Raw genomic sequence first — 8328 nt, forward strand, 5'->3', positions numbered from 1 at the left:
GAGTTAAAATGATTAGACTCATGAATTCTATTTTTGAAATGCAGACTCTGTACCCAGAATATTCCTCCAGAACAACAACAAAAAAACTGGGAGGAAAATGACACCCCTATTTACATATTTGCTATATCTAAGTATATGCTATTTGCCCACTTACTTTGGTCTTTCGTCTATTTTTTCCATCAGATTAAAGAGCTCCAGCAAATTCTTCAGTAAAGTTGCCAAAACTGTTCTTTTTTTATATATTCAAGTAGCCACCGTACAGTACATAATTAGTCCTTGATGTAGTGTTCAATGATTCATTAGTTAAGTGTAACACCCAAGGCTACATGCAAGCTAGTAATATAGAAAGTTCTATATTCACCAAATGTCCACTGACAGATAAACGGATAAGCAACATGCAGTGTATATACTCGATGGAATATTATTTAGCCTTAAAAAGGAAAGAAATTCTGAAACATGTTACAACACAGATAAACCCTGAAGACATGATACTAAGTGAGATAAGCCAATCACAAAACGCTGCATGGTTCCATTTACGTGAGGTCCCTAGAGTAGTCAAGTTCACAGAGCCAGAAAGCAGAACGGAGCTTCCCAGAGGCTGGGGCGAGTGGGGACTAGGGAATGACTATTTAAAGGGGATGAAGTGTGAGTTTGGGAAGATGAAAAAGTGCTGGAGGCGGATGTGATGAGTGCTGTACAACAGTGTGAATGTCCTTAATGTCGTCCAACTGTACATTTCAGGATGGATAAAATGGTAAGTTTTTGTTATGTATATTTCACCAAACATGCACACACGTTCTCTTCCCTCTGGGAGCAGATGTAGAACAATGCCCGTGGACTGAAGCTGCCCCCTGCTTGGCTTTGATCTGAGCAACGCACTACTCCAGAAATAACCAAACTGCTTGCTCTTCAAAGCTAATGCCCAGCCGGACCTAAGTCCTACTTCATCACAGAACTGGCACGTTCCCACCGAGGGAGGTGGTTTTCTTACAGCATGTGATGGGCGGTCTTGGCAGGAGGCAGGTGCAAGCTTTCCTTCCTGGGGAAAAGTCCCAACCACAGAAATGTGATGGCGCCTGAGATTGTCTCAGTCAGTGTAGTCGTTACATAAGTTAACGTGCGTACCCCTTTGTTCTTGCGTAATAAACAGCTGCGAGGGTTCATGGACACATGGCTCTCCATTCAGCCATAAACTTCACTCTAATCTAAAGACTGCTCTAGGTTTCATTTCAACTTGTGCAGCAAGCCCAAGTTTTTAAGCGTTTCGTTTGTTAGATAATTTTTGATTACTCCTATAAAGCAATGTTGCTCATAATAAAGGACTTCATGTGTCCCTATTAAGAACAACGAGCCACGCTAACCACAACCCTCAAAAGAAGTATTGTTATTTGGGATTTAAATAAAAAAATAAAGATCTTTATTCTTGCCACTAGGTAAAGGTCTTTTGAGAACTTCATTTTTGAAAGAGTCTCTGGCATGACCATAGACACAATAAACACCCATATCATATGTATTCTCATGCTTTCCCTTTTAAAGCACATTGTGCATTTTAGAATTGCATGTTAAAAGATATATACGGCCAGGTGAGTGACCTCCGTAACATCCTCAAAACAATACTTGTTAAATATAATCTTCTTAACTAGATTTGCCCCGAGCATCTTATTCATTGTACTCAAGTAGCCACCTTTCTCTATTTACAATGGACCCGGATAGATTTTGGAGAAGTAAGGATTGTGAGGGACTGAGTGTGTCAAACAGAGACCAAATTGTCAGATAAACTTTACAAGTTAAAAGTCTGCCACCTGTTTTTCAGATGCAGGCCATTCTCAATTTCTTAATTGGGGCGAATTTGGAGTGATGTTAAAGCACTCTGGTTGGCTTTATATTCTCACTTGTGGACCACTCCAGCTGATGTACCCTAGGGGCCAAGAAGGTGGGGAAGATGGATAAGAACTCAATTAACACCAGTTTCCAGGACCCCTAATTAGGAAGCTCTCTTTTGGGCCAGGACTGTGGGAGTTACCACATAATACAGTGTAAAGGGCGTGGGGCTAAGCTGGATTTGATTATTGCCACTTGAGATGCAAGGCTGGGCACCATCTTGCACCAACCAAGACAACCGGCTCTTATAAGGGCAGAAAATTAACTTAGGCATGGTCATCTTCATCTCAGCTCTGTTGACCTCCCCCTGCCACTCTTTTCCACCATCCTTTAAAGTTTGGGCAGGAAGAAGAATGAGATTCTTTTGGAGATCCTAAGATAAGCCACAGGAAAGCCCCTCCCAAAAAAGTATATATTTTGTGGTCATAGAAGGCAGGCATGGTTGGAGCCCAGCACAGAAAAAAAAAAAAAAAAAAAAAGCCCAACGCAAACCCTAAAGGATGCTGGGAAAAGATCTCCCTGGTTCTCAGAATGAGAGCGTGGGGGGTGGGTATGAAGCGGTGTCCTTTGCTCTGGAAGGGCGGGTGGCCGACACAGGCATGTCCTGAACTTTTAGAAACTCTCTTGACTGGAAAGAACCAGATGAGATGGTGCAGGCAGGGCCAGCCCCTGATGAAGTTGCAAGCTACAGATAGATGGCAGGTTAGGTGGGCAGTCAAGCAATAGCTGTGCTAAGACTTCAATGGTGGAAAGGAGCCAGGAAAAACTATAAGTTGGAAAGCTTTGTATGGGGGTACCACAGCAAGTGCAAAAGCCCTGAGGAAGGAAGGGCTTGGGGTGTTCAGCTAGCAACCCAGTGTGTGGTTGGAACAAAAGGAAAGAGAGACGTGTAGGTAGCTGAGCTTACCCATGGGCAAGATGCCCTCACTCAGAGCTCAAAAGGGAGGAGTGAAGGTGGTGAGGACTCCAAGCATCCTCTGGGGCACTCTCTGTTCTCACCTGAAGCCCTGGCCCACCCAGAAGGCCAGTGGACAAACCGACTCAACAGCCAGCAAGACTGACCTCCTGTCACTTGTACGCACCACTGATGGAGGCTTATACCTGCCCCAGTATTCCCGTCATCCACCTTAAACGTCTCAAGCCATTTTCCACATACCATGTATAGCTTATTGTATTCTCAACAAAGAAGACCAAGCCAAGACCCCAGCCCATCCTCTCCACCATTCTGTTTTTCTTCATGGTTTAGTCAGACCAGTCCTCCTCAACCGGGGGTGATTTTCCCCCTGGGAGACATTGGCCATGTTTGGAGACATTTTTGGTTGGCACAAATAGTATGGGGATGTTACTGGCATCTAACGGGTAGGGGCAGGATGCTGTTAACTTCCTACAGTGCATGGGACAACCCCCTAACAACAGAGAATTATCCCATCCAAAATGTCCATAGATGGAAAAGAAGAAAGACCATCCCAGGGAGATTACTGGGGAGAATTTTGTTCCAGAAAAAAAAATGACCCAGAAGAAAGCTGGCTCAGCTCCTTTCAAAATTAAATACCTCCCTCCTTTGTCACATATTGGAAAACAAGTGAGTTTCTATTTTCAGTCTGTGGGGTGGGTTTTCTGCCTGTTAGGCTGGCTTTTTTGGCTGATGCATCATGGACAGCTCAGTGTGGCGTGCTGTGTATCAGGAAGAGAAGTCCCAGAATGGGCCGGAGATACACACCTGGGCAGGTGGATCACCCTCAGAGCTCCCAGAAGCTGGCACACACCCAGCTGGGTCCTCCCCAGGGGAAATGACTGGAGGCAAGGCTTACAGCTGTAGGGACTTCCTGGCATCATAGGTTTGCCCTTTTAGACTTTTCCCCTCCTTTCTTGCATGGCCACAGGGGATCCAAAATTCAAAGCAGGGGTGTATCTAAAAATACCCTTGAATAGATATGTCAGCAATGTCATTGTTATGGGCTGAATTGTGTCCCCCCTCAAATTCGTATGCTGAGGTTCTAACCCCCAGGACCTCAGAATGTGACTGTATTTGGAGGTAGGGTCTTTAAAGAAGTGATTAAGGTAAAACGAGGTCATTACGGTGGGCCCTCATCCAATATGACAGGTGTCCTGAGAAGAAGAGGTAGATTAGTTCACAGACACGCACAGAGGGATGACCGTGTGAGGAAACAAGGAGAAGACAGTGTCTACATACATGGAGAGAGGCGTCAGGAGGAACCAGCCCTGACACCCTGATCTTGGACTTCCACCCTCCAGACTGCGGGATAATAAACTTTTGTTTAAGCCCCTAGTCTATGTTACTTTGTTGAAACAACCTAGCAAACTAACACAGCAGTCTTAGAGCTGAGAGGGGTTCAGGAATTCTCCCGTGCACCCTGCTTCCCAGAACCACCATCTCCTGTGGACATAGTTGGATCACTGCTGGGAGCCAGGGGGACCTCATGACTCAAGAATTTGTTTAGCAGGACGTATTAGTTTTCTCCTGCTGCTGTAACAAATCACCACACGCTTGGGAGTTATAAACAACAGCGATTTATTCTCTCACAGTTCTGGAGGCCAGAATCCAAAAGCAGTCTTCATGGGCCGTGCTCTGTCCCCAGGCGGCCGGGAGAGCCTGCTGCCTTGCCTCTCCCGGCATCTGGAACTGCGTTCCTTGGCTCGCACCCCTCCTCCAACATCACGTTACCTTCTCCTCTTCGGTCTGCGTCATATCTCCCTCTGTCTTCCTTTCATGAAGCCCGAGGTGGTATGCAGGGCCCACCTGGATCATCCAGGATACTGTCCCATCTCCAGATCCTTAATCGCATTTACAAAGTCCCTCTCACCATGTAAGGGAACACATTTGCAGATTCCAGGGATTAGGACATCTTCGTGGCCAGGAGTATTATTCAGCCTACCACAGGCCTCAAGGCAGGTTTCTTGTGTCAGACCGTTCCACTGGTCACCAGCCAACCCCGGGGGGCAGGTGGCCAAAGTGCAAAATTGTGAGACACAACCTAACTTGGCAACCTGTGGATTAGAGAAGCTGGGGTATGGCCGACCCTCTAGTGGGCCATGCTTACAAGTTGGCCCAGAATATTTTCCTCATATTTTTGAAGACAGCTTTGGATGAAAGGAAGAAAGGTCAGATATCAAGCGCAGTGTTAAGGATGAGACCCTTCCCTTGGGCCAGAAGCCACCCACTCTATTGAAGGAAGGTAACAAGCAGAATCCAAGAGACTTGGAAAATTCTGGAAGGGGTGACATCCCCATCCCCAGACCTCCTCCTTCCCCACAAGGTTGTGCAAAGTACTGCTTAGGGGAGGTGAGCACACGCCCTTCTCTGCCGCCCTAGCCTGAGCATGGCCGGGTGCAATTTGCAAAGTGTTTGTGGAGGTTTGGCTTAGCTCACATTCTTTCCCCGACCCCGCAGTTTTCCCCCTAAAAGCATGCCTTTAAAGAAGTGGCCCCCAAATAGTCACAGGGAGCTCTAATACTAACAAACACATCATTAAACATATACGACTTCCTTCCAGTACATTCCGTCCAGATGCAAGAGGACAGTTAAGACTTTTATTTTCAGACCACCCTCATTACTATTCCCGCCCACTCTCGTTTTATTAAGTTGCCTTCGGGCGAAAACAAAAACAAAAGAAGTCATAAAGATCTAAGCTGCTGCTTCTCCTTTTTCTTTTTTCAATTAAATGAAGCTAAGGAGGCAATCCCCAGTTCCAGAAAACGGCTGACATCTCCTCATTTTCTCTATTTTGCAGGTCCGGAGAAGCTGAGGCTGTTCGTAAGCCTTGGGGACCTCCCAAGCAAAGTCCCCTTCCCGGGAGGAACAAAGGCTCTGAGCTGTCAAGCTGGCCAGAGCCTGCTGCCCACCTGCCCACTTCTACCAGGGCCAAGTGGGGTGGGCTGAACTGTGTCCCCAAGAGAGCGTGTTGAAATCCCGACCCCCAGTACCCATGAATGGGATCTCACTTGCAAATATAATCAAGTTAAGATAAATCAGACTGAATCAGGCTGAGACCTACATCCGCTGACTGGCGTCCTCATAAGAAGAAGGAATTTGGACACGGACACACAGAGGGAGGATGGCGTGGGGATGCGGGGACCCGGGCACAGCGCCCTGCGATGGGTGTGCTGGTCTGCACACCCCGGAGAAGCCAGGACGGCCCGAGGCCTCCAGAAACCAGAAGAAAGCAAGGACGGAATCTCCCTCTGAGCCCCCGAGAAGAAATCAACCGTACTGACACCTTGATTTCAGACTCCTGGCCTCCAGAACTGGGAGGCAATTAATTTCTGTTGTTTTAAGCCGCTCAGTCTGTGGTGGTCTGTGCTTTACAGCAACGGCCCTAGCAAATGACACACAGGGTTAGACCCTAAGACGCCCCTTTTGGTCCCTTGAACACAAAACCTGCTGTCTGGCTTCTGCTTCTCCCAGCCATACCCCGGACCCTAGAGCTTCTCCCGGCCTCTCTGGACGTTTCCTAAGCCTGCTTTGGGCTGCAAATCTTAGTAAGAACCACCAATGGCCTCACGGGGGTTGACCAGCTTTGAAGGGGGAGGAAATGGGATGCCTCGTTCCAGCCCTTCCTCCCCCAAGTTCTCTTAAGGTAGGGGAGAAAACAAAACGTAGTACGTGGTCCCATTTTTGGAATTATTTTGCCATACCTTGTGTTATGGGCTGAATTGTGTTCACGTAAAATCCATGTTGAGGTCCTCACCCCCAGTACCTCTATGAAAAGTAACTGTATTTAGAGAAAGAGATTTTTAAGAGGTGACTAAGGTAAAATGCAGCCATGAGGGTGGAACCATCTCTAATCTGACTGGTGTCCTCATAAGAAATCAGAACACAGGGGCGCCTGGGTGGCTCAGTCAGTGAAACGTCTGCCTTCGGCTCAGGTCATGATCCCAGCGTCCTGGGATGGAGCCCTGTATCGGGCTCCCTGCTCAGCGGGGAGCCTGCTTCTCCCTCTCCCTCTGCCACTCCGCCTGCTTGTGCTCTCTCTCTCTCTAATAAATAAATGAAATTTTTTTTTAAAAGAGAGAGAGAGAGATCAGGACACAGACAAACACAGAGGGATGACCATGCAAGGACATAGGGAGAAGATGGTGTCTACACACCAAGGAGAGAGGCGTCAGAAGGAATCAGCCCTGCCGGCACTTTGATCTTGGACTTCTGGCCTCCAGAACTGTGAGCAAATACATTTCTGTCATTTAAACTCCCAGCCTATGGTACTTTGTTATGCAGTCCAATCTAACCACTACACACTGGGCATTTCTGTGTCTCCGGTGGATCATAAACTCCTGAGCACTAGAACTATGCCTCTTCATCTTCAAATTCCCAGCATTTAGAATGTGCCTGGCACGATTAGAAGGCATAAGAATGATAATGATAATAAAATAATACCAATAACTATCATTCATTGAGCCTTTACTATGTGCCAGGCCCTGTGTCTAGAACTTTATACTTAATCCTCATGGCCATAATGTAGGCGCTATAATTATCTCCATTCTAAAAATGAGGATCCTGGGGCACCTGGGTGGCTCAGTCAGTTAAGCATCTGACTCTTGATTTCGGCTCATGTCATGATCTCAGGGTTGTGAGATCGAGCCCTATGTCAGGTTCTATGCTGGGCACAGAGCCTGCTTAAGATTTTCTCTCTCCCAGATATTTGCAAATGACACATCAGATAAAAGGCTAGTATCCAAAATCCATAAAAACTTATCAAACTCAACACCCAAAGAACAAATAATCCAATCAAGAAATGGGCAGAAGACATGAACAGACATTTCTGCCAAGAAGACATCCAAATGACCAACAGACACATGAAAAAGTGCTCAACATCGTTCGGCATCAGGGAAATCCAAATCAAAACCTCAATGAGATACACCTCACACCAGTCAGAATGGCTAAAATTAACAAGTCAGGAAATGACAGATGTTGGTGGGGATGCAGAGAAAGGGGAACCCTCCTACACTGTTGGTGGGAATGCAAGCTGGTGCAACCACTCTGCAAAACAGTATAGAGGTTCCTCAAAAAGTTGGAAATAGAGCTACCATATGATCCAGCAATTGCACTACTGGGTATTTACCCCAAAGATACAAATGTAGGGATCCGAAGGGGCACATGCACCCCAATGTTTATAGCAGCAATGTCCACAATAGCCAAACTATGGAAAGAGCCTAGATGTCCATCAAAGATGAATGGATAAAGAAGATATGGCGTATATATACAATGGAATATTATGCAGCCATCAAAAAAATGAAATCTTGCCATTTGCAACGACGTGGATGGAACTAGAGGGTATTATGCTGAGTGAAATAAGTCAATCAGAGAAAGACAAGTATCATATGCTCTCACTGATATGAAGAATTTGAGAAACAAGACAGAGGATCATGGGGAAGGGAGGGAAAAATGAAACAAGATGAAACCAGAGAGGGAGACAAACCATAAGAGAC

The sequence above is a fragment of the Mirounga leonina genome, unplaced genomic scaffold, assembly GCF_011800145.1.
Source record: "Mirounga leonina isolate KUSES-001 unplaced genomic scaffold, KU_Mleo_1.0 Mir_205, whole genome shotgun sequence".
In the NCBI taxonomy this organism is placed as follows: domain Eukaryota; kingdom Metazoa; phylum Chordata; class Mammalia; order Carnivora; family Phocidae; genus Mirounga; species Mirounga leonina.